The sequence below is a fragment of the Schistocerca serialis genome, chromosome 9 (assembly GCF_023864345.2).
Source record: "Schistocerca serialis cubense isolate TAMUIC-IGC-003099 chromosome 9, iqSchSeri2.2, whole genome shotgun sequence".
NCBI lineage: Eukaryota > Metazoa > Arthropoda > Insecta > Orthoptera > Acrididae > Schistocerca > Schistocerca serialis.
This window is the reverse complement of record NC_064646.1, coordinates 259,288,647-259,314,234: the sequence shown is the minus strand read 5'-3', so window position 1 is coordinate 259,314,234 and position 25,588 is coordinate 259,288,647. Positions and strand designations below refer to the sequence as shown.

General features: G+C 43.2%; 1 protein-coding gene and 1 non-coding gene across 2 annotated transcripts in view; both read left to right on the top strand.

Annotated features, from left to right (window-relative positions):
- Positions 1-25,588, top strand: part of LOC126419109 (uncharacterized protein CG3556-like) — a 614,423-nt gene that overhangs the window by 248,111 nt on the left and 340,724 nt on the right. The gene's annotated exons all lie outside the window — the stretch shown is intronic.
- Trnas-cga (transfer RNA serine (anticodon CGA)) lies at positions 3,626-3,700 on the top strand. Its single transcript has one exon. It is a non-coding gene; the product is annotated as a tRNA-Ser (tRNA).

The following is a 25,588-nucleotide window of genomic DNA, read 5'->3' as shown; positions in this document are numbered from 1 at the left end:
TAATGTTATTTGATCTTTGATGAGAAGGGCATATTCAGATTTACTGTGGCTTTAGTGAAATTGTGGGAGGCAGTAAATGTAGTTTTGTGAAGTTTCAAAGTCACCTATTTAATCATTTACTTGAAAGTAAAATTTGCTGTTCCTTTTATAAATTAAAGTTCTTAAAATTGAGGCTTATAAAGTTTTGCTTAGTTAATGATCATAGTGCTACCTGTAGTAAATTTTAAAAGATGAGTCAGTTTCTTGCAATTTTGTCAACATTGTGTTTCACTGTAGTAAAAGTGGAAAACTGCAATAGTAGGAAATTATATGGTCATGATTGCTAAGTGTTTGTCTCTCTTGTGTATTGGAAGGGCATATTAATAGTATAACAGGATCCACAGTTTGTCTATTATGCTAATGCTAGGTAACAAGTAATGGGAAGACATTTCAAATAGTAAAGTATTTAACTGAGAGAGACCTTAACCTTTGTCCAATTTATGAGCCTGCAGTGAATGTTAATAGTAATGTTATAAGGACCATTCAGTTTGAACAAGTCCTGAAAGTAATAGAGTGTTTCGGTATCTGTTATATTTTTGCAAATAGTTTGTGCTGCTCTAACTGCTAGCTTCAATCTTACCATAAACATATGTATGTGTCAGAGTTCATTGCACTCGCGTGTGGCCAAGTATAGGTTGTGTTTATCCGTTAAAGTTACTCATACCTACTTTCTCAAACGAGAACGTTAATCATTCTCTTGCCTAATTAGGCTGGCGACCGTTTTCTTTATCCGTTAAACAGTATAGGTAGGCAAAAATATTGTTTGTTACTGTTCGAATATTTATGTAATTCTGACTTTTATTTCTGATAAGCCTCCCCCGTTAGGTACAACACGGTCAGCTTAACAAAATTCCTCTCAGAGAGGTAATACTGCTCTGTTGCTGTATACCATAATTGTTTTAACTGCATAGTTTAACTTCACGACCTGTCTCCTACTTTAAGGTTATGGTATAGCAGTAGCAGACAGGAGTGTTATAAACCCAACCAGGGGACAGCAACGGACCGACCGACACAACGACTTGCTTGCCACCAATCAGTACATGAGAACTCAAACACAAAAGGTTACGAACGTGAGTATCCACAATGAAATGTGACTTAGCTGTCAAAATTACACACCATGTAGAAAAGCGACAACAGGTGAAGAAAAGACGGTGCCTGAAGTTATACGTAAGAGGCCAGGAAAGGTAACCGAAACACTGACGGCAACAAGGCAGAAAATTCCGCTGGTACGCTTGAATTTGAAATACGGTAATATAGTTAACTTCAGCCGAAAGGAACACTGCCTGAATTTACGTCAGTGGCCAGGGCAGGTAACCAGAACACACAAGGCAGAAAATTCCGCTGGTGCACTCTTATTGTAGTCAACCAATATAGTTAATTGCACCGCATGGCGGCTAAATTTCAGCAATAGAAACACTCGGTGTTGCTCAAAGGAAAGCCTCCCCAACAGCGAACCACCGAACGTACCACACAACATGAATGCACGTGGCTTTGGTATTTGAAACCACCACTCAACTTTGACGGGCTGGCTCGGTGAACCACGAAGCTCGTAGCGATCGGACAGCTGCACACACGCTCCGACACTGCGCAGGGACCGCCAGCGGACCCAGCCGACTGCACCGCGCGGAGATAACTACCCCGGTCCGCAGCAGCTGACCGATTCCTCTCAGAATGCCGACAACATCTGAAATAGTCGTCAGTGGACATAACGCCAACTACACACACGAGCTGACAAACACTCCACGAAGACCTGAATGATACCCAACAGTAAGCAAGCACGCACGAAGGCAAATCGGGAGTTAATGCACACACACACACACACACACACACACACACACACACACACACACACACACAGAGCCGACTCATGAACGACTGGCGAGTCAAAACGCGTCGTCCGGTAGGACGACCGACCAACGATCCACCAAGACCGTGGCCCAGCTCAAGTGATGCGTGGCGGCAATGCTTATTCGTTGAAAGAAATTTTTTTTATTATTATCAGTCTTCTAACCATTTGATCCGACCTGTCACGAATTCCTCTCCTGTGCCAACCTTTTCATCTCAATAGGAATATATTCTTAAAATACAGTGTAACTATCCGAATTGGAGGGTTATCACGAGATGTGATGTACATGTACAGAAAAAAAGGATAACAATTTCATAAAAATTATTCAAGAGAAAGAGCTTCACAAATTCAGTAAATCAAAAACGCGTTGGTCTACTTCCGGCTATTTGGCTTGGCATTTATTGATAGAGTTATTGAATGTCCTCCTAATGGATTCCGTGAAAGTTTCTGTCAGTTGGTGCGTTAGGTTATCAAAATTCCGAGTTGGTTGTAGGATCCTGCCCATAATGCTCCAAACGTTCTCAGTTGGGGACAGGTATGGCAGCCTTGCTCACCAGAGTGGGGTCGTCGTCCAGGCGGGCACTGTGTTGATGAAACGTGAGCCCAGGATGGCTTGCCACGAAAGAGAATCAAAACAGGACGTAGTATATCGTTGATGTTTCGCTGTGTCCCGTGGCGCAGATGACAACCAACAAAGTCCTGCTACGAAATGAAATGACATTCGAGACCAGACCTGGCTGGTGGGCCCTATGTGGGCTTCTCCAGACAGGTGTTCGGCCTGAAATCTCATTGACTGAAGTAGGTCTTCAGTGATGAATCCCGCTTCGAACTGAGCACTGGTACACAGAGAAGACCAGTCTGGAGACGTTCCAGACAGGGCAGCGGTGGGATTCCAATCTGTCCGTCAAATGGCATACAGCCTGACAACTAGGAGTGATGGTCTGGGGCGCCTTTTCATTTCACATCAGGACCCCTTTGGTTGTCATCCAAAACACGCTTACAGCACAAAGATACGTCATCCATATACTACGCTATGTTTTGTTCCTTTTCACGGCAAGCCATTCTGGGCTCACATTTCAGCAAGACGATACCCATCTGCGCACGGTGACAGTCTCTACCGCTTATATTCATTCTTGCCAAATTCTACTTTGGCCTGCAAGGCCGCCGGATCTCTCCACAGTTGAGAACGTTTGGAGCATTAACTGGCCCCCAACTGTCTCGAGTTTTTGACGATATAACGCGCCAATTGGACAGAAGTTGGTACGATATCTCTGAAGAGGACATCAAACAACCCTGTCAGTCAATACCAAGCTGAATAACTGCTTACATAAGGGCCAGAGGTGGACCAAAGCGTATTGGAGCTCTTTCTCTTGATTAAATCATCCAGTTTTTCTGAAATTTTAATCATTTGTTTGTCTGTACATGCGCATCACATCTCTTTCTGTGCCATTTGGGTAACTGCTCCGTGGCAAGCCGTTTCTCTCTTTTTTGCTTAGAGTATGGTACATTTGCATGCCCAAACACTTTGTTGCATGATGAGACTTCCTGGCAGATTAAAACTTTGTGCCAGACCGAGACTCGAACTGGGGATCTTTCCCTTTCGCGGGCAAGTGCTCTACCAATATCCTTTCTTCTAGGAGTGCTGGTTCTGCAAGATTTGCAGACGAGCTTCTGTGAAGTTTGGAAGGTAGGAGACGAGGTACTGGCGGAATTAAAGTTGTGAGGACGTGTCGTGAGTCGTGCTTGGGTAGCTCAGTTGGTAGAGCACTTGCCCGCGAAAGGCAATGGTCCCGAGTTCGAGTCTCGGTCCGGCATACAGTTTTAATCTGCCAGGAAGTTTCATATCAGCGCACACTCCGCTGCAGAGTGAAAATCTCATTTTGTTCCATGGTGTTAAAATTTTAATGGACAGTGGTGTATTTTCCCAACTGTTCTCTCTCTTCAATTCATTGTGTGTTTCATCACATATTTTCCTCAGTGACTCATTGAGATATGTTTCTTACTCAAGTACTACAACAGACCTGAAAAAATGTAAAATGAAAAATGTTGGAACATACAATAATCCACTACACATCAGTCCTGCAGGAATCGCGAAGGAAGGTTAGTGTAATTACAGCGTTCTGAGCTGAGGTGATTAAGTAGAGATTCTTCCAGCGTTCCACATGTAAACGCAAGGGGGAGTATCCGTAATAGCTGGTACATTCAGTAGGACCCTCTGCCACGTTCACGGTAGATCGACGTAGATGTAGATGATAAAAAGTCTCCTGTAACACCAAATTTCGAAGGCTTCTAATCGTCTGATATGTGTCTTCCCCACTGTACAAGTTTCGCACTCGACCCATCCGTAAACCGGTCATGGGCGCTAACAGTTCTCGCCCATTGCACGCAAGTTCACCGTATCCTGGTTTCTATTGTTGCCAGCTGTCAGGCCGTAAGCTGGAAGGGATGTTATGCAAGCCTGAGTCAGAGGGCACCCAGCCATAGAGTAAACACACGCAGCAGCTGGTGCCGGCAGGGCATAAAGTATGGATCCGCCCTTTCTGTGCTCTCCTGCCGCCCCATCCTCCCGCCAGGAATGGACCATTCAGCGTGGCGCCAGCCTTACCACGATCACCGAGTGTCGCTGGCGTGGATCTGCTCGTTCCCACCACCTGTGACTGCATCGGATACCGAATTTTTCTTTTCTTTTACTTCCGACTACTTATAAACTGCCGTCACGAAAAAAGTAAATAATGAAATTCAGTAGGGATCTGGTGTTGATTGGTGAGACACTGGGACATAATTTTACTAACAAATCTAATAAAAAGTAAACCACTTTATTGCCACATTAAAAATAGTCAAAAAATCTCAGCAACTACCACCAGAATTTAATTTACTAGTAAGTTTTTCTTTTGGAAGCGAGACAACTGGTGGTAGAATTTACAAATCCCCTGAAACAACATTTGAAAAAAAATTTAAGAAATGAATGTTACGAAAAATTTTCTGAAATCTTGACATTAAATCCAAAGCTTAACACAAGACTGCGATCAACAATATGGCGCTTAACAATACATTCCAGATTTAAGCTTTAGGAACCTGCAGAAATGATTAACAGCCAATTAACATCTGACATCCACTGGCAAGTAAAACAGATAGCATGTAATTAGTAAAACCAAGTAAAGCCAAGTAAATACGCTGATCAGAAGTTTACATAAAATGCAATCAATTGGCCGTGCAGACTAGGTGCCAGTGTAGGGTGTAAACAACTACTTCCTTTTGTTTATGAACAACAGTCAACCTGGTTGGCCAGATGAGTTTTTAGGTTGTCGCTTTATTCACCACTTTAGAATTACCCATTTTCTCAAGACCCTTTTAGCTAAACTCACAATAGAAACCACATTTGTACTCATGCTATTCTGTGACGTATAAATTACTAGTTAACAAATTTAGTAAAATTTATGGCATCAATATACACTGGTGAAAATATGGGAAAAGCAAGTCGTGCGCTGAAATCAGATTACGTACTGCTTAATTTAGATAACGCCAGTTAGCGCGGCCAAACCCAGGCATATGGTTTCCACACCGCCAATTTAATAGTCAAAAATACACATTAAAATGACTTGAATGACAACACTTTAGAGGTTCATAGAAACTGCTTTACTGGCACGATGGATAACCAGTATGGCAAGTAAGAGAACAGCCTGAATGAGATTTTCACTCTGCAGCGGAGTGTGCGCTGATATGAAACTTCCTGGCAGATTAAAACTGTGTGCCGGACCGAGACTCGAACTCGGGACCTTTGTTTTTCGCGGGCAAGTATGTATTGACAACTGTGCGAAGGAAGTAACATATTTTTCCAAATATATGAAAAAGAAATATTTTTTTGAAATAGAATGAAAAACTGTAGCTTGTATTTCAAAATGATTTTGCCTGACCTGTTACCGTTTTTGAAACTTGGAAAATATGAACCAGTACAGAGAGATTGAAAGAACAGTGGTAATAATATTCAATACCTTTCATTAAAATATTGGACACGGGAGAATGGACCACTATTTACTTTTTTTATTAACCAAAATCAACGATTCGTTGGTGTGGCGGTAAGGCAAAAAAAAAAGCGTCTGTCGAACCCACCTACCAAAACTAACCTTACTCCTAATAAAAAAATAAAAGAATAAAAATTAAAACAGAAGTCATTTCTGTTCCCACATGGCACAGCCACTTTTCACCACTATCGAAAAACAAAATTTTCGTCCTCAGACGTTGCCAGCTAACTTTCATCAAACATTTCCCACTTCGATATTATTCAACATTCTGTCAGTCATACTCAAACATCAGGTCCAACCTAAGAATTAAAATATATTCCCTTAAATATTTTCCTGCGTATTAACACAGATGTACGCCGTCTTAACACTTCATTGAATTTCCGATTCTGGATCGGACTATATAAAGGCTGTTCTGGCCTTATACACACGACTAAACTTACAAAGACTTTCTTTAGCGGACGAAAGAGTGTCTTTTAACTCATTACAGTAATTGTAATAAAAACAGCTTTTGCTGTGAGCGGCCAGAGCTTTTCGGCGCGATCTGTGTCACCTGGCAGCATCTATGGTCCGGATTATCTTTGGTAGGCTGATCTGCTATCGACCACGTGTTATTCAGGTATCGTACGGTACATGTGACAGAATAATTACAATTAATCTACACATATATGTTCAAAGTTCATCCTTTCCATAATTCACCGAAAAGAAAAAGAAATATTTCGTCATCGACTCAACATTCTGATTGGTGGAAATGTACTAATAACACCCACTGAGACCAGCCTTACTTTCATATATTACAACCGGCCTGTACCACAGCACGGTTCTGTTCCTTAGTCACCTGTTCCTGCCTCCCTTACTTGATCTGAAGGTTAATTTTGATTACGCGGCATTTTGTAGTAGTCGTATTTTGGTTAAGAAAAGGAACAGAATAGAGAGCTGTCGTGTTTATCACCAACAGACATTCATTCAGTATTGCGGAAGGCCGTTTGGTGTCTTATCGATCGTTGTCTACATAAAAAATGGATGCTGCATTGACAGGGCCATATTTTTGAGAAGGATCTTCGTGAAAGGCGTCCCAAACCCGCAACCACAAAAATAAATAATTAACGCCTATCAGAAGAAAAGATTTCACTAATTTCACGCTGTTACTTACAAGAGAAATTTGCGACGATGGGAGTTACGTTAATTGAATGCTGACAGTCAGAAAATGAAAAAAAGGGTATTTCTGCAATATTTAGAATAAGTAAATGTAAAAAGTAAAGTTCCGCGGTCCGTCTCTACCGCCGTGTCATCACGTCATCGTCATTGGATGCGCTTTGGGGGGGGGGGGGGGGCGGCGTGTGGTTAGTACAATCTTCTCCCGGTCGTTGTCGGGTTTCCTGACCTTGGAACAAGCGCGGAAAGGGGGGGGGGGGTGAGGGGGCTTGTTTTGACTTTTGAGCAGTTTTTTGGTCAGTGAAGGAAGTCTATGCTTGTCGGGATGACTTGCTGGGTTCCACCCCTGAGACAGTCGGGCAGCATGAGTCGGCAGTCTGGTAGCCGCCAATGATCGACACACACACACACACACACACACACACACGGTGCAACGTACTGTTGCCGGCCCAACGGGTTGTGGTGCTGAGCGTGTAAGCCGCACCTTGCTGGAGAATGCGGTCTTTCTCTCGTCTCCGCCGTCTGGTTAACGTTGAGAAATCGCTGGTTACTTCATTTCGAGTAAATTCTTCATTTTGGCTGAACACTAAAATTTGCTCGGCGATTAGGGTGTCAAGTGTCGGTGATGAACTACAAGCCGTTATTTTGAACATTTTGGTTAAAGCGTGAAATTGCGCACTGCCCTTATCAAATGCAAGGATACCAGTGTGTCCTTTGTGAGCACTACACTATAAATACTCGTACCCTCTTTGTATTAGTGGTGTGTTCACTAATATTGTCGTAATTTGTTTAAGAGTTAATTTTTGTCACTGCCAGTATCAGCCATTAACATGCCTGTGCTGGGCAATACTGTGAATTCATGTACAATTTGTTTGCTTTTCGTAAATTAATTCTGCTTCTCTCTTCTGTCGAAGCCAGGTGTAATTGCACATGCTTAGGTAATTTGTTATAGGGCGTACGCACAGGTGGCGGATTGTACAAGTGGCTGCCCGAGAACGTTCACACCATATAGGTGTGATAGAGCAGACGCCATTTTGTTGAAAACGTGTCACTGAACCATTGTCTGAGCACCTAGCTAAAAAACAGCGTCGGATTGAAATTCAACGAATGATTGTTTTCATTAATAATGCTACACAGAAGAGCCAAAGAAACTGTCTAATATCGCGTAGGGTCCCCGCGAGCACGCAGAAGTGCCGCAGCATGACGTGGCATCGACTCGACTAATGTCTGAAGTAGTGCTGGAGGGCATTGACACCATGAATCCTGTAGGGCTGTCCATAAATTCGTAGGAGTACGACGGGATAGAGATCTCTTCTGAACAGCAAGTTGGCATTCCAGATATGCTCAATAATGTTCATATCTGGGGAGTTTGGTGGCCAGCGAAAAGGTTTAAACTCAGAAGAGTGTTCCTGGAGCCCAAGTTAGTCGGAATGCACAATTGACATGACTGGTGCAGGTGATCAGACAGGATGCTTATGTGCGTATCACCTGTCAGAGTGGTATCTAGACGTGTCAGTGGTCCCACATCGCTCCAACTGCACACGTCCCACACCGATACAGAGCCTTCACCAGCTCTTACAGTCCCCTGCTGACATGCGGGATCCATGGATTCATGAGGTTTTCACCATACCCTTACACCTCCGCCCGCTCTATAAAATTTGAAACGAGTCTCGTGCGGCCAGGCAACATGGTTCCAGTCGTAAACAGCCCAATGTCTGTGTTGACGAACCCACGCCAGACGTAAAGCTTGTGTCGTGCAGTCATCAAGGATATGCGAGTGGGCCTTTGGCTCCAAAAGTCCATATAGATAATTTTTCGTTGCATGGTTCGCACGCTCACACTTGTTGATGGCCCAGCAATGAAGCCGGCCGCTGTGGCCGAGCGCTGTAGGCGCTTCAGTCCGGAACCGCGCTGCTGCTACGGTCGCAGGTTCAAACCCTGCCTCGAGCATGGATGCGTGTGATGTCCTTAGGTTAGTTAGGTTTAAGTAGTTCTAAGTCTAGGGAACTGATGACCTCAGATGTTAAGTCCCATAGTGCTTAGAGCCATTTGTTCCTTTTGAACCCAGCAATGAAATCTGCAGAAGTTTACTGAAGGGTTGCACGTCTGTCACGTTGAACGATTCTCTTCAGTCGTCGTTGGTCCCTTTCTTACAGGATCTTTTTCCAGCCGCAACGATGTCGGAGATTTGATGTCTTGCCAGATTCCTGATATTCGCGGTACACTCGTGAAATGGTCGTACGGGAAAATCCTGATTTCATCGCTACCTCGGAGATGCTGTGTCTCATCAGTCGTGCGCCGAATGTAACACCACGTTCAAACTCATTTAAATCTTGATAGCTTGCCATTGTAGCAGCAGTAATCGATCTAATAACTTCGCCGGACACTTGTCTTATACAGGCGTTGCCGACCGCAGTGCCGTATTCTGCATGTTTACATATCTCTGTATTTGAATGCACGTGCCTGTACCAGTTTATTTGGTGGTTCATTGTATTACTTTGTGTATTTATATTTTATCGATTCTTGTTAATTACCAAGAGTACGCGTTAACATGTCCTTTTAGACTGGTAAAGGTAATCGGATAGTGTAAAGTGAGTTGTGGCTGCAAGTCGTGCACTATAGTTTTGAGTTCCTTAACCAGTGGCGTATTAATTACAGTTTTTGCCTTTCAGAATTTTGAGTAGTTGAATCCGATCGATGTTCAGTCTTTTTCGTCGTCAGTCTTCTGACTGGTTTGACGCGGCCCGTCACGAATTCCTCTCCTGTGCCAACCTTTACATCTCAGAACAGCAATTATAATCCACGTCCTCAAGTATTTGGTTCAAATGGCTCTGAGAACTATGGGACTTACCATCTGTGGTCATCAGTCCCCTAGAACTTAGAGCTACGTAAACCTAACTGACCTATGGACATCACACACATCCATGCCCAAGGCAGGATTTGAACCTGCGACCGTAGTGGTCACGCGGTTCCAGACTGAAGCGCCCAGAACCGCACGGCCACACCGGCCGGCTCAAGTATTTGCTGGTTGTTTTCTAATCTCTGTTTTTCTCCACAACCATTCCCCTGTCAATTTTGTGAAGAGCTGTCTCTAAACATAAACGAGCTTTAACCAAATTTTTACCTTTCTGTAAGATGTTCCCAACCACTCGCCATAATCTCCAGAGGTCATAAGAGAAGGCTTTTCCCTCGTCCGGTATACCGGTCTCTAAAGGTTTTTCCCGGACATCATTTCTGTTTCATGTGAGTGTTACCTGTTTTCCATCGGCAGCTGCGCACCGTTCTATTGGGAGTTCGTACCAATTTCCGGCTAACTATTTAATTCACCATCTCTGTTTGGAAACGGCCGACGTCAAATCCGTCAACCTACAAAAAGAAAGGAAGAGACTATTGATGAGAGCTATTTTCAGTACTGTGGGACATGCAGAGCAGTCCACACACACACACACACACACACACACACACACACACACACACACACACGAGAGACACACACGTGAGAGAGAGAGAGAGAGAGAGAGAGAGAGAGAGAGAGGTCAGCCCTATACGCTTCGCTTCCCTGGGCAAGGGCATTAGGTGCCCCGACTCCGCCGCGCTTACGCTCTGCTTACGTCACGTGTGGCGATGACGTGGGCAGCCTGACATTGGGGAAGCGCCCAGTGGATGGTGCATGACGTCACCAGCGTTACTATAATTCACACTCCGCCCGTCGAAATTGCGTTTGAAGTGCGCTGCTAGATTTTGATACAACTGTACGGCGCGACATCTCGGAGAAATACGGACGTTCCTTACGTACACTGTATGATGAAAAGTGAACAGACACCCGTAAGTAATGCGGAATTGACTACTAGATGTCACGAAGGCGGACCGGACAGTATAAAGAAAAAGGCGGGGAATACTGTGCACTTGTTAGTGCAGCAGTTACAGCAGAATGTGTCGGCCAGGAGAGCTCAGCTACTTCGACCACGAACTAGCCACTGTTTATCACCTGAGTAAAAATATATCCATAACGGACGCTTCTAAAGCTGCCTAAGTTGATACTTGGTGATGTGACTTTGAAGTGGAAACGCGAAGAAACAACCACAGCCAAATAAAGACCAGACAGATCTCTCGTACTGACGGACGGAGACCGTCGAGTTCTGTCGAAGGTAGTCGTATAAAAAAAACCACGTGAAATCAGCACAAGGAATCACTCGAGAGTTCCGAATTGCTACCAGTAGTCCAGATAGCACAATGTCTGTGAATGGGGAGTGAAAAAGAATGGGATAATATGATCATACAAGGCGGCAAGTAATAGCTTCACTTGAAACTTCCGGGCTGACAGGTCGTTGTCCGGCTGCGGTAGACATTGGCAAAGGCGAAACGACGAACTGTTCCATGAATCACTCTATACGGTGTGGAAAACCCATCGAAGGCTTTAGTTTTGAGTTTGGCGAATGCCTGTGCAACGTTACCCAACAATATACGTAGTGCGAAAAGTGAAATACAGATGAGGTGGTGTTAAGGTATGACGATGTTTATCGTGGTTAGGGTGTGGTATCCTTATTAGGCTTTAAGGAAGCGCTAAATGTTGAAGGATATGAATATATTTTGCAGCACCGTGTTCTGCTTAAGGTAGAGGAGCAGTTCGGAGACAATGATTGTACGGGCATGACACTGCACGTCATAAAGCAGCATCTGTGAGGCAATGTCTTGTGGAGAATATCTCTCCTGAAATGGACTGGACTGTCCACAGTCCTGACCTGACCTGACGCGTTGGAAAATTTTTGGAATGACTTAGAATATCGACTTCGTCCTGGACCGCAGGGCGCAACATCACTAACTTCTCTAGCTTCGGCTCCTGAGGAATAATGGGTTTACCATTCCTCCACAGACACTAAAAGTTCTTCTAGCAGCGAAGCCGTCATAAAGGTGAATGGTAGACACAACCCATAATAATGCCCACTAGTAGGTGACCAGGTACTGCTGTTCTAAGATTGTGTTTTCTATCGTTTTAATTTGTCATGTATTGTCCTCCGACTATAATTGTCACAAACCACACTTTATTTTCTGGCTCTTAGTTGAAAAAAAAATCGTATCATTCGTTTCTTTTCTGTTACGTGATTATTGTACTGCGCACTGAGAAAATGTACGTTAATGTGAAATATGAATAATCATTTCAAAATGGAACTCGACTCTGTACTCAGCTCGGATCACAATTTACAGTCGAGCTGAATGTTTTGAATGTGATGAAGGTAGCTCGAAATAATTGATGCGGAGACATACAATGACTCCATCTACTGTTTTTTCCACTACAAATATATGTGCCTATAATCTATTAAAATTTCGTTAACACTGGACAAATACATTTCAAGCTATATTTTTTCAAAGTGAACAGTGCCTAACGAAGACGCGCAACATCGGACAATCCTTACTGCAACCTAAAATAACGAAATATATGTTGAAGTTAAAAGTCAAATTGCTCCATATAGCCTAACGCAGAATAAAACGATAAAAATATTGGTGTTACTTATTCTGCTACAGGCCTTTTGGTTGGCTTGTAAATAAAGCCTAAACTCGTGTCCCCGTAATAAAAAAATCCGATAGTAGTCATTCATGCCATCAATTCCTCACGCACGTCGTTCGAAGTCACAGGACTGAGACGTATCTCGAAGTAGGCAGTTGGGCGCTTACCAGTACCGGCGACTAGGTACGTGACGAACGCGAACAGCCTGCTGCAAAGAGAACGAGTTAGTAGCGAAACGTTTCAGGCAGTAACAAAAAGATATTTCTTATCTCTTTGAAAACTCCAACAGCTCGCCACTGACAGTAAGCACTCGAGAATTTCATAGTTCCTTAACAAGTATCCACAGAGCAGGAATATTTATCGAGTGTGCATGGCTCACGGCACATGTTAGCAACGTCAAACTCGAATGTTGGGCCAAGACTTAGTTTTTAAAGATCTATTTATTTATTTATTAGTACCTGCAATGGTAAATAATTATTGCTGCTAAGGATGCAAATTGGAATAAGCCGAAAGTGTAGCCAAATCCTATTACTACAGTCAGAAACCCCTCTGGTAAGCCGCTATCGACCGTCGGCGTGGTGTTTAAAGGACACAGCAGGGAAATGGCGTGGGGGATGGAGTTTACCAACTGACCTTTCGTCTTTGAAACAAGCGTGTGACAATGTTGGGTATTTGAAGCATTAAATTCGTGGTAAGAGTAACTGTAGACCGAAAATGGAAACCGCTGAAAGTGCGAAATGTGTAAAAAAAACAATAAAAAGCCATGAAAGATTCATATTATAAATCATTTTGAAATAAGCATAGGGCAACGTGTTTTGGGAGTGGTAGGACCAGGCCTTCGAATAAACATCATTCCCACCATCTAAAAGATTTTATTTAACTAAATAAATATTGCACAAAAACAATAACAAACAACAGTACAATTAAATGCCATCAGATGCCGAGTTAATTTGATTTTATAACAACAGAAATATGGACAGGACACAAGCTCGGCGGCAGTTCGCAATACTGCACGCCTCGTTGGTAGATGTCTAGAATAGGGCCGTTGGCGTACTTACGCGTTCCGTGCAGGAATGTTGTCCGCGCCTGCCGTGAGGTATGATGGGAGCAAACCAAGGTGTGTCAGCTCTTTGTTATACAGCCAATGTTGGAGCAGCAGGCAGGAGACGTGTTTCGAAGTAAAACATTCGGAAGAAAGGGTGAAACATTGCTGTAAACGAGGATTATGAATGTAATAGCACCTTGATTGAGTCGCAGCTATTAGAACTGTGCTAGTGTCTGCAAACCAAGCACAGCGCCACAACCCATGATATATCCGAACAAGCAGTGAAATATTTCTCTGCTCCGAGATGCTACGCAATCGAATCTGTGCGAACAGACTAAGTTGATCAATGTTTTTTAATCAAATTTTGGGAGGAAGTAAGTGGATCAATGGTTTTTTTAATTAAATCATGGGAAATGGTAGACTCATCAATGTTTGTTAATATATCGAACGTGAGACTCTTATGAATAAACTCTGATCCACCTACCTTCCCCTATGATTTAACTAAAAAACATTGATCCACTTACTGAGTGTGCTAGTGCAGATCGATTGCATAGTCATCTCACCACGGCATTTCATACATTTTCGTCTCTCTGGAATTAATCCATGAGACATGCGCCAACGGATGACCTCACCATGCAGAGCTAAAGGCTTAAATCAGTCCACTTTATAGCACTCGCTGCCATAATCACAAAATATCTCCCTCGGAACTCGCTCATGCGCAGAAAGACAGTAAACAAGACAATGATTTCAATTTCAGCTCTTTCAAGTTTCCCAAAATTACACATTACATTACCCACAGACAGAAATATTTTAGAATAATCTTTCAAGGTAGAAATAAATAATTTTAATACCACAAATAAAACAAGAACAAGTTACAACAATAGTTCTCGTACGTTACAGAAATAGCTATTGACTCTTGAATGACCGACCGACAACAAGACCTTAAATAATTTAAACCCCGCGAATAAAAACAAAAACAACTTAAAATAACAAGTGCTTGTAGGCAATAGCTACTAACACTCAAATATTTGCGCGACAACAAGCAACAAGAAGTCCTTGCAAACCTGGTAAAAGCGTAATACTTGCAAGAACAGTGGTACTGAGGGGAACCTAATCAAATAAAATAAAGCAAATGCAAAGAGTCAAATACAACAAGTTACAGGATATCACCTTCCAAAATCTGAAGACCAAACACATTTACCATGCGTCAGACGAGCTGTACCACACACAACTTTTCTCCCGCTTCACACCGGGACACACTGATAAGTGATCAATTTAAACTATAACACAAACTATTTAATTGCGACCTGCGATCGCAAGTACAAAATTAACGGGCGCAAGCCATTTAACACGAAAACATGACTAATAGACTGCTTTCCAGTAATAACCACCAAGTAGAAGTCGACTGCAACTGAACAAAAACAAGGTCCGGCAAATTGCGCGTCGCGGCAGCTCACCATTACAGCCAAGTTCTGAAACATTCTGACCAAGTTCTTTCGGTTGAATATGGGCTATCCCAAGTGGCCACTGGTACACCGATCTTCAAAACTGGTTCAAATGGCTCTGAGCACTATGGGACTCAACTGCTGTGGTCATTAGTCCCCTAGAACTTAGAACTACTTATACCTAACTAACCTAAGGACATCACACACACCCATTCCCGAGGCAGGATTCGAAACTGCGACCGTAGCAGCAGCGCGGCTCCGGACTGGAGCGCCTAGAACAGCATGGCCACCGCGGCCGGCTCACCGATCTTCCTCAGACCGCCTTCTTTAACCCGGCGGTTTCTTCGATCGATGTGTAACTGCCCACTGCGTGTCCTGCCAACACCTCCTTTGTATCCAAAACGCGTTGCTGCTGCTCCCCGTAAGCTCGTGCAGCCACCGACGCCGGCGCCGTGCGTCTAACCACGCCCCCATCTGTAGGCCCTCTCTCAGCTTGTCCGCTCTCCTTACCGGCGCTACCTTGCCCCTCTATTGAAATCCAAGATGCCACCTCGCGATACTGGTTCGTCGGTAAAAGGCTTGGAACTCGAGGAGCACGCTCTCTGTGTCGCCACGCGGGGAGCCGTTGCTTGGTAAGTGTCAAAGAGTGTAACCGCGCGCAGTATCGTTACGAGCTGACATGGCTGACGTTTTATTCAAAGAAAGGGAAATTATGTTAGTTTCGCGTTATTAGTGAAGTCTGACAGTAAAACTGTTACAAGAGTGAAGCAAATTAAGAAATTAAAAATGGAAATATTAATATTTGTATAAAGCTGTAACTACCTTGCTTTACTTCCAAATAAGCAATAAATGTGCACAGCATCACCTCGCTTATTTCCGAGGCAACGAGAAATAAAACTCCCTGTATTTCACTTCAGAAAAATGAAAGGAGAAAAATATTTCCTATTATTGTAAGATCTTGAAGTTTCAACCCAAAAATTACATGTTTTGTTGTATTCGATTGTGCCGTACAATACGCAGTTAAATTCTAACGATTTTAAGTTTGTAAGGTGTATGCTTTGCCGGCGATGGGCGAGGCATGATAGAATCTCTGACCAGAGAGTAGTTTATCGTTAGTTGTTGCTTGTCGCTAGTCTGCGCTTGACTGCGCGAGTCGACAGTAGTACTCGGTCGGCTTTAGTAGCGAGTCGGTAGTAGTCTGGCGTGAGTCGGCGGGAGTCGGCATGCGTCGGCTGTGTGCTCTGCTCGCGACTCTGGTCAGGGTTCTGGAGGATGAGTATTGTTGTAGAAGGTAAAGAAGCAGCCTTGCGCATATTTAATAATGTATGTTAATTGTAATTTAATTTGTTCAGAAAAAATGCCCCAATAATAATTTTTATAATATAAAACAACTCTTTTAAAGAAAAGCATTCATTTCAATTTAAAGAATTTTTCCAATGCATTATCATTGCTTCCAAGAATAAAATATATATTATTTTTTATATATTTATATATTTTATTCCAAGAATAATATATATATATATATATATATATATATATATATATATATATATATATATATATAAAATTCTTGGAAGCAATGATAATGCATTGGAAAAATTCTTTAAATTGAAATGAATGCTTTTCTTTAAAAGAGTTGTTTTATCATTGCGGGAGATATAGAATATAGAAAAATTCAAGTGTAACCTCCCAGCAGAAATATTTAAATGGAAATGGAGCCAAATGTAACCTCCCCACAAAAAATGTTAATGAAAAATGTGAGCCAAGCGTAAACTCCCCACAAAATATTGTTAAATGTAAATGTGCCAAGCGTAGCCTCGCCACAAAAATAATAATAATTCAATGAATTTTTCTAATATTGTAACCTCTGAACAAAATTGGCTCCCATTTATTGTCTGTGTGCAGAAATGCATTCACACTTAATATTCCCACAAAATTCTTTTCTCATTTAATGTCAAGTTCGAAACAGAAAAATTCCTAAGCACCAAAATAATAAAAATGTTTTGTAACCTGATAAATTTATAAGGACAGCAGCGCTGACCTTCGGCCCTGTATTCTGAATAACAAAAGCAAAAATTCTTACCTCAATAAAACTGCAATTATATCTGCTCTTAATTAGTCATTTTTCGACACAGCTTCGTGCAATGCTGGCATATATATATATATATATATATATATATATATATATATATATATATATATATATATATATATATATATTCTTGGAAGCAATGATAATGCATTGGAAAAATTCTTTAAATTGAAATGAATGCTTTTCTTTAAAAGAGTTGTTTTATATTATAAAAATTATTATTGGGGCATTTTTTCTGAACAAATTAAATTACAATTAACATACATTATTAAATATGGACAAGGCTGCTTCTTTACCTTCTACAACAATACTCATCCTCCAGAACCCTGACCAGAGTCGCGAGCAGAGCACACAGCCGACGCATGCCGACTCCCGCCGACTCACGCCAGACTACTACCGACTCGCTACTAAAGCCGACCGAGTACTACTGTCGACTCGCGCAGTCAAGCGCAGACTAGCGACAAGCAACAACTAACGATAAACTACTCTCTGGTCAGAGATTCTATCATGCCTCGCCCATCGCCGGCAAGCATACGTCTTACAACTTGCATCACGGTGGGTGGTTCTTTCCGCGCATCAGCCGCCCTGTTGTTTATTGCTTACGGCTTTCCTTAAATTCTTAGCTCAGTATTTTTCTTTACATTACCATTCTGGCCTTTCCTTTCCACTATAATGCGCTGGTCACAAAAGATTCGTGCTGAAAGTAACGGGCAAGTGGACCGCTCTTACTGGCCATCACCGATTTTTTCCATATTTACGGTGTATGCAGGTCTTGGCCAGGAATGAAAGTCGCAGAAATGGAAGCTCCAGATACTGAAGCGTTTAGAAAAAATAGCATTTTTGGACCGGTTAAGATGAGGAATGAATTATTTGTGTTCGCATAGTTGGTGTAGCGGAAACAGTGCAGAACGGTAACCCGAGTGTCGTGCGGTCGAGTCCACATGTGGAAACTTTTTATTTTGTTCTCAAGTTTTACGTTACTTAGATTACTGAATATATGTTTTTACTAATATTTCGTTGAAAGGCACGAAATGGAAAAGCATAGGGAAATTTGGAACTGCAAATAGTTTTCCGAGAAAGGACTGTACGTACAGGGTCTACTGGTTTTCTGCAAATAACTTTCCCAGAAGGGGCTGTAATTACAGCGTGGACGCCTTGGTATTATGTTAGAGTCATTTTGACCTTCGAACAGCCCTAGGCAGCTGCATGCGAACAGTAGGTTCTCGGGACAAGTGAAATCGGCGGAGACAATGTTAGCTATGGCTACGGAACTCATCAGCCTGTTAGCTCCGGAGCGAGCAACGCGAATTTTTCTGAATACTGTGAAAACACAATGAGAATATTCCGAAAAATATCGAGCCGACAGAAATGTCTGACAGTACAAGTGGAAATACTGATATGCCTGCAACATCGGTAGAAGAAGAATAGGAACTGCACGAGACAGCATTCAGAATGAAGCTAAGGTAACGACTGAAAATGGCTCTTCGGTGTAGCTTACATTATTTGGCCGGCAACGAACTGATCACGTCAGAACGTTCCGTGGTAATAACCGAAAATCACGTTCAGATTGGAAGTAAAATGCACGAGAAATTAGTGAAGATTTATCGGTGTATGCGTTTGTGTGTGACAAATAAATAAAATAAGAGTTCCTGCATAGAGCCTCAATCCCACAATCCTCGGTTTACCGTTCTGTACTTCCCGCTGCGTCAACCGCTACCTGCAAACTAATTTAACATGCCTCATTACTATATGATTGGTTATCTGGAGCTTTCACTTCTGTCGCTTTTATTTGTATGAAGCACTGCGTATACTATGAATTTGGACGAAATCAGTGATGATGAGAAGGCGCGACCACCTTATAAAATGAAGCAATATGCGCTTAAGATTGTCGCTTGCAGTAAAACGAACGGCAAAGGAGGTACTGTAACGTGTTTACCACTGCTGTCAGGTAGGCTCGGCAAATTCAGCATTCACCATCTCACGAACAAATGAACTTACACACTGTTGCATTTAGTGGCGGCATTTTGAGGCAAAAGAGCCTTCTCTGATATTTTCAGCCTACCTCGAGTTATTTAGTCGTGGGACATTCAACTGTTTACAGGAAAAAACGAAAATATCCAATTTTTTCGCTCTCAGCATTTACCATTTTCAATCCTCATATGTCCTTCGTGCAACGGATTTGCACTGATCGGGTGACGAGCGGTGTCAGTTGCCTGAAAACTGACAAAGGACCATCACATTCCTTTCTCTCTGTCACTGGAAGAGTACAGTCGCAGCTTTGTGTGTCCGTTCCCTTATGTGAGCGATCGCTCCCCACCAAGCCCTTTGGGAGTCAGGAAGGTTCCAGTGGCGGGTCGCTCAGTGTGGCGTCAACTGAAAAGAACTGGAACTCCGTAGTCGAACTTCCCCAGGTGGGGACTCCCGACTTCAGTGCCATAAAATGGTTCAAATGGCTCTGAGCACTATGGGACTTAACTTCTGAGGTCATCAGTCCCCTAGAAGTTAGAACTATTTAAACCTAACTAACCTAAGGACATCACACACATTCATGCCCGAGGCAGGATTCGAACCTGCGACCGTAGCAGTCGCGCGGTTCCGGACTGCGCGCCTAGAACCGCTAGACCACCGCGGCCGGCACAGGTGTTAGTGTTTTTTTTGTTTCTAAATGGCGGTTGTATATATGAATTCGTAAGGGACCAAACTGCTGAGGTCAACGGTCCCTAGGCTTACACACTACTTAAACTAACTTACACTAAGAATAAAACACACACACACACACACACACACACACACACACACACACACACACACACACACATGTCCGAAGGGGGGACTCGAGCGGGAGGGGTGGCGAAATTCGTTACATGACGCCTCTAACCGCGCAGCCACTCCTCGCGGCTTGAATAAATTAACTGTACGTTACAGTGCCATACTAGGAGAGAGAGGAGTGATGATTTATTGGGAAAACGACGAGTCCTCACACAATGGTTCAGATACTGCTAGCAGAAGTTAGAAACTTTGAATCGATATTAATGCAACCACAAAACAAAAAAAAAACAAAAAAAAGAAAACGGATGATAATCGGTGATTCATATGCGACAAGAAGCAAGACTTTTTAAAAATAACTGGAAGACATAAGACGCGCAAATGTTTTGAATATCATTGCCAGTGAAGAAGATTAATCAATAGTTGAGAGAAGTGCGATGCATGTAAGAGACTGGAAGTTATTTGAAAAGCAAAGAAGATCTCCAGAGGGAGCACAGGCAAGTCGTAAGTGCCGAGAGCAAAGCAAATGTGATATCAGTAAGTTGTACAGGGTGATTTCGTGCTGACGTTAATAACTTTCTGGGGTGATGAGAAGGTTAAATGTACCAATTTGAGGACAGGGATCAAAGTGCGGAAACGACCAAGTTATAAGCGAAGATCGTCCTGATCCTTCTGACAGTGGAATATACCCCTGCATGTACCGATACTGTTGCTACTAAGATTGTATGGTAGACAACCTTCAGATGTGGTAATACGGACCAAAAGAAAACAAAAATGTCTCATGATCAGGGTTCTACAATGTATTTGAAATTAAAACGAAATAAAAATCCACTATTCATTCAGTGCCGGGAATTTTATGTATATTCCGGTGGTTGCGTAAAAGAGCAATTATACAGTAAGTTGCCAATGAAACAGTCGCTGAAAGAGGATTTCAGTCTTACAGCAGTATTTGATACAAAAGTATCAGATACGAGGTTTTCATATTTTTCTTGCAGACGTGAGGTTTGTGAAACTATTCTCAGAGGTTTTTGAGAAAAGGTGAGTCGTATAAAATACAGGTCTCACTATAACAATTGTGAAAAGAATTTAAAGCACGTGCTGTGAATTCAGATTCGCGGTATGTTGTTTTTGCTGACTGGCCAGCTGACTGCGGTTGCGGAGATTTTGCCAGAGGGCACAGTTGATGGCGTTTCAGCGCCACCGTGAGGCGAACTGGGGCGGCGCGAGGCTGCCCCGCTCGGAATTAACCACAGGTCCCAGAGGGCAGCGCCACGGCCGGCAAGCCTGTAGCGCGCCACCAGTTGTCAGGCACTGGGGCGGCGGCCGGGATTTTCGGTGTATGCAAGCTGCGCCTGAATGTGGTGGACAGTGGGAGGGAGGTGTCCGGCGCCGACAACTTCGACCTCTGCCGGAAGCCGCGGTGCGTAGCGACTGACGAGTCGAGGGCCAGCACCGGGCGTGGTGTGGGGCACTGGTCCGACTCGATTTGGATGTGGCGTGACAGACCTAAATCTGTCCTCTCACGGAACGTGAAAGCGCACGTGGACGACGAGCGACGCCCACGAGAAAGACAGGCAGCGGCGCGTACGTCACGAAGGTGGGCCTGCACTAGCTCGCTCGCTCAGCTCATCAGGCAAAATGCGTTTCTAAGACTGTTAACTAGCAGCTGGGCGTGTACATAATAACGAGAATTGCATCTTCTACTGGAACCTGCTAATAGTGATAAACAGTACTACAACAAAATTTAAGATCAATACCCGATGTAAATGGTAGAACGGCTTGTTTATAGCATTTAGTCTCTTCTGCTTAACAGTCCTCATTTCATACAAGAAATGGCGCCTTATGCAACTGATAGTCATTATGACATGATTTTAATTTTATTGTATCCCAATACAGCTGTAACAAATTATAAATAGGCCTACGGACTTACTGTCATTGTAGAACTAACAGCTACACTCCATAATAGCGGATTCCAGTAGAAGATGCAGTTCTCGTTTGTACGTACACACCTAGTTACGAGTTAACAGATGCAGATGTAGTTTGTCTCCTGAGTTACTGAGCGAGGTGGCGCTGTGGTTAGCACACTGGATTCGCATTCGGGAGAACGACGGTTCAAATCCGCGTCTGGCCATCCTGATTTAGGTTTTCCGTGATTTCCCTAAATCGCTTCAGGCAAATGCCGGGATGGTTCGTTTGAAAGGGGACCGATGACCACCTTGTCTGGTCCCCTCACCACACATCAACCAATCTGCTGACTTGCACGAGCGGGCGAGCGAACGAAGGCCTACCTTCGTGATGTAAGCGCCGCGGCCTGTCTTTCTCGTGGGCCTCGACGACGAGATGCTGACGTCACAGCGTGAATTTCGACATTCCACTCCAGTGCAAAGTTTGAAATGAGTAATGTGGCACGTTAGATTGAGAGGAACGTGGTGATTGAGATTCCACACTCTTTTTTACGTCACAAGTAGAGCTTAGAAGCCACCATATTGTATGTAGTTAAATTCCGTGTTTGGTGAGTATTTTTTATTCTAGAGTACGTGTTATGAATATAAGGTGCTTGTCAGCAAGTTGAGGATTTCTCAGAAGTGGGTCATTTTAGGAAACTATTAGTGTTATAATTTGTGTGCTATGAAAGGGTACAGTTTCAGTGCTACGTCTTTATTCCTACGCAGTAATGAACGCTGTCGACAGGGGATGTCAAACAGATTCCATATTTATAATTTCCAGGAGGCTTTTCACACGGTACCTTACAAGCGACTTCTACTCAAATTGCGTGGCTCTGGACTGTCCTCTCAGTTGTACGACTGATTTCCTGTCAGAAAGATCCCAGTTCGCAATAACTGATGGAAAGTCATCGAGTGAAACATAAATAATATGAGGGCTGTTCGGAAAGTAAGTTCCGATCGGTGGCGAAGTGGAAACCACTGTGAAAATGCGATGAAGTTTTACACAGATGTGTTTGGCAGTGTCTGTAGTACGCCCGTCGATCGCAGCACGTCGCTCTTTTCAATTCTGAGATCATTCTGAGCACTAAAGATGGCTACAAAATGTCTCCCGCCAAGTATGAGGGCCTGGTGAGAGATTTCGCCTGATGTCGTGCAGCCCACATTACATAACTGTCATGCGTTTCGTTCTTCATGACAATTCTTGGCCGCACTCTGCAGGGGCAATATAGATCCTCCTGCAGCGTTTTCGATGGGAAGTGTTTGATCATCTACAATACAGCCCGAAATTTGGTCACCTGAGTTTCAGCTCTGCTCAAATGAACCGCTAGCTATGAGGATCACATTTTGGCACGGACAACGAGCTGTAGACAAGCGTAGAGGATTGGTGGAAAGCACAGGCGGCTGTCTTTCCTTGACGAGGGTATTAGAAAGTTCGTACAACGCTACGACAAATGCCTAAGTCGTAGAGACGGCTATGTAGAAAAGCAGCTGTGAGGTGTAGCTGACTATTGCAAATAAAACATTTTTGATTTTCGCACTGGTATCCATTTCGCGACCGATCGGAACTTACTTTCCGAATAACCCTAGTATATGGCGTTCCCGAACGAAACTGTGTAGTTCACGCGCCACGCGAAGCACGTAACTGTAGCTGGAGAGCGCTGTGGTCGCAAATCACAAAGAGTAATCAGTTCCGTGAAATGTATCAGATAGTTTCAGAGCGTGCAAAAACCACGTCTGGCATGCTTCGCGATGAGAAGCACGTCCTCTTACCAAGTCCGAATCTGAAGATTAGCATACTGACCGAAACTGGTTACTGAATTGAATAAAATGAATTTGCGATCAAAGACTACGTTCGTTTCCACGTATTCTCAAACAATGGATCACTGTTACGTTAGAAGTATATATGAGGTGGTACAATCTTATACATTTGTTGTTCTCACAGCTGTAAGCCTCGTAGTTCTCTGAACAAAAACCACGTTTATAGTTTCAATAATGCACAATAAATTTAACGCAAAGATCCGTAGTAAAGAAGCTCTCTCGTTGCCAATCACAGGAAACTAAACTTGAAACTATTCTACGGCACAGAAAAGCTGCATTGGCACGATCTCACCGAACCATGATGATATGCATATCAGATTTTACGAACAATTGTCCGCTTCTGTTTTCTACCACGAGGCCGGAAAACGGAGCGAGCCAAGAGGTGTGCCCAGAAGTCACAGAACACTTCAGGTGGTTAACATTATACTGAACTGTAGAATGTGAGAGCTTTTAGATATAAATTTAAACTAGTGTGCGAGAGGTTAAACCCATTATTGACGCTAATTGGGTGCTAATTCTTTATTTTCCTGTCAAATTGACTACAAATTTGATTCACTGACTGAAAGTTAAATGATTACTCATGTGTGTGTGTGTGGGAGAGAATGGTTATCAATTTATAGAGCACAATTAGTAACTGCGTTGTGAATAATTATCAATAATTGGACATATTAGTGAACATGAAACGATGTTCACCGATATATCTACGCAAAAACTTCCGCATTGTTTTGTACATCAGTGCGAGAGTAAAGGTGAATTCGTCTGGACTGACGTAATTCGGTAAAGTCGGGGGGACATTACAGAGCTGACGACGTATCTGATAGGTCGTTGTCATGAAATGGAGGCGAGCGGGAAATTTCAGGAGACGAATGACGCACTTTGCACGGTAGTTTCCGGGCGAAAGTGCTCCTGCGAGAACACTCACGATCCCGAAATCATTTCTCACGCTTTCTCATATATCCTGCGTAACGGCCGTACAGTTGGGTAAGACAAACTGCAGCACTTAGCAGGTCAGTTCGGTTCTTCTCACGCTGCCCGGGCAGGGAGCAGAAATGGGAGAACAGCAGTCTCATCGCGTACCCTCTGGGGCAGTGAATGCAGGTGTGTGTGTGTGTTGGGAGATGAAGCACCCGACGGTATAAGGACGCCGCGTAAGTCTGAGGTGAGCAGTAACTGGCAAAGACACACAATCAGAACGAGGGAGAAATATTATTTCAAGCAGCCCCAACGCGGAAGGTGAGATTGGAGGGAAATTTAGCGTAGCCACTGAATCTTTCAACAACAAGGCGGTTAAAATAGCACAGGTTGTGTTGTCGGTTGGCACAGCATTAGGCAACAAGCAGAACAGCACTGCATGACGGATAGCATCACTGCCAGGGCCTATCGTAAACGTGAATGCAGACGGCATGTCGAGCGGAAACACCAAATCGATAACACAGAGTTCTTACAGATTTTGTTTCCTCAAAATAATAAATGGAGTTGGACAATCCCTTAATTCGTATGTCATATTGTTACGATCAGTTAGCAAGCAGAGTAGTGAAAATTTGTCCACCAGCAGGATACATAATTACTTGTTACACATGAACAGGTACTGTACAAGGCTAGCTTGTGTATACTATGATGAAGCTTCCACCGAAGAACGCCTGCTCGGTCCACCAGGTAATTTATAACTTCTCACGCGAGCTAATGGAAAGTGTTGATAAAAAATATGTACACAATTGGTATTGAACTTATTAAAGGTTTTCAAGTGAGTAGGCCATGATATGGTAGTAAATACCTGAAACGTTATGGAATTAGAGGCAAGAAGATACCATTACAGGGGCTGAAGCAAATAGAAAAGGAAAAGTACACAACCTAATCACGTACGAGATTTTTCGCTGTCAAATGTCACGGAAACCTCTTAACCTTTGTTTA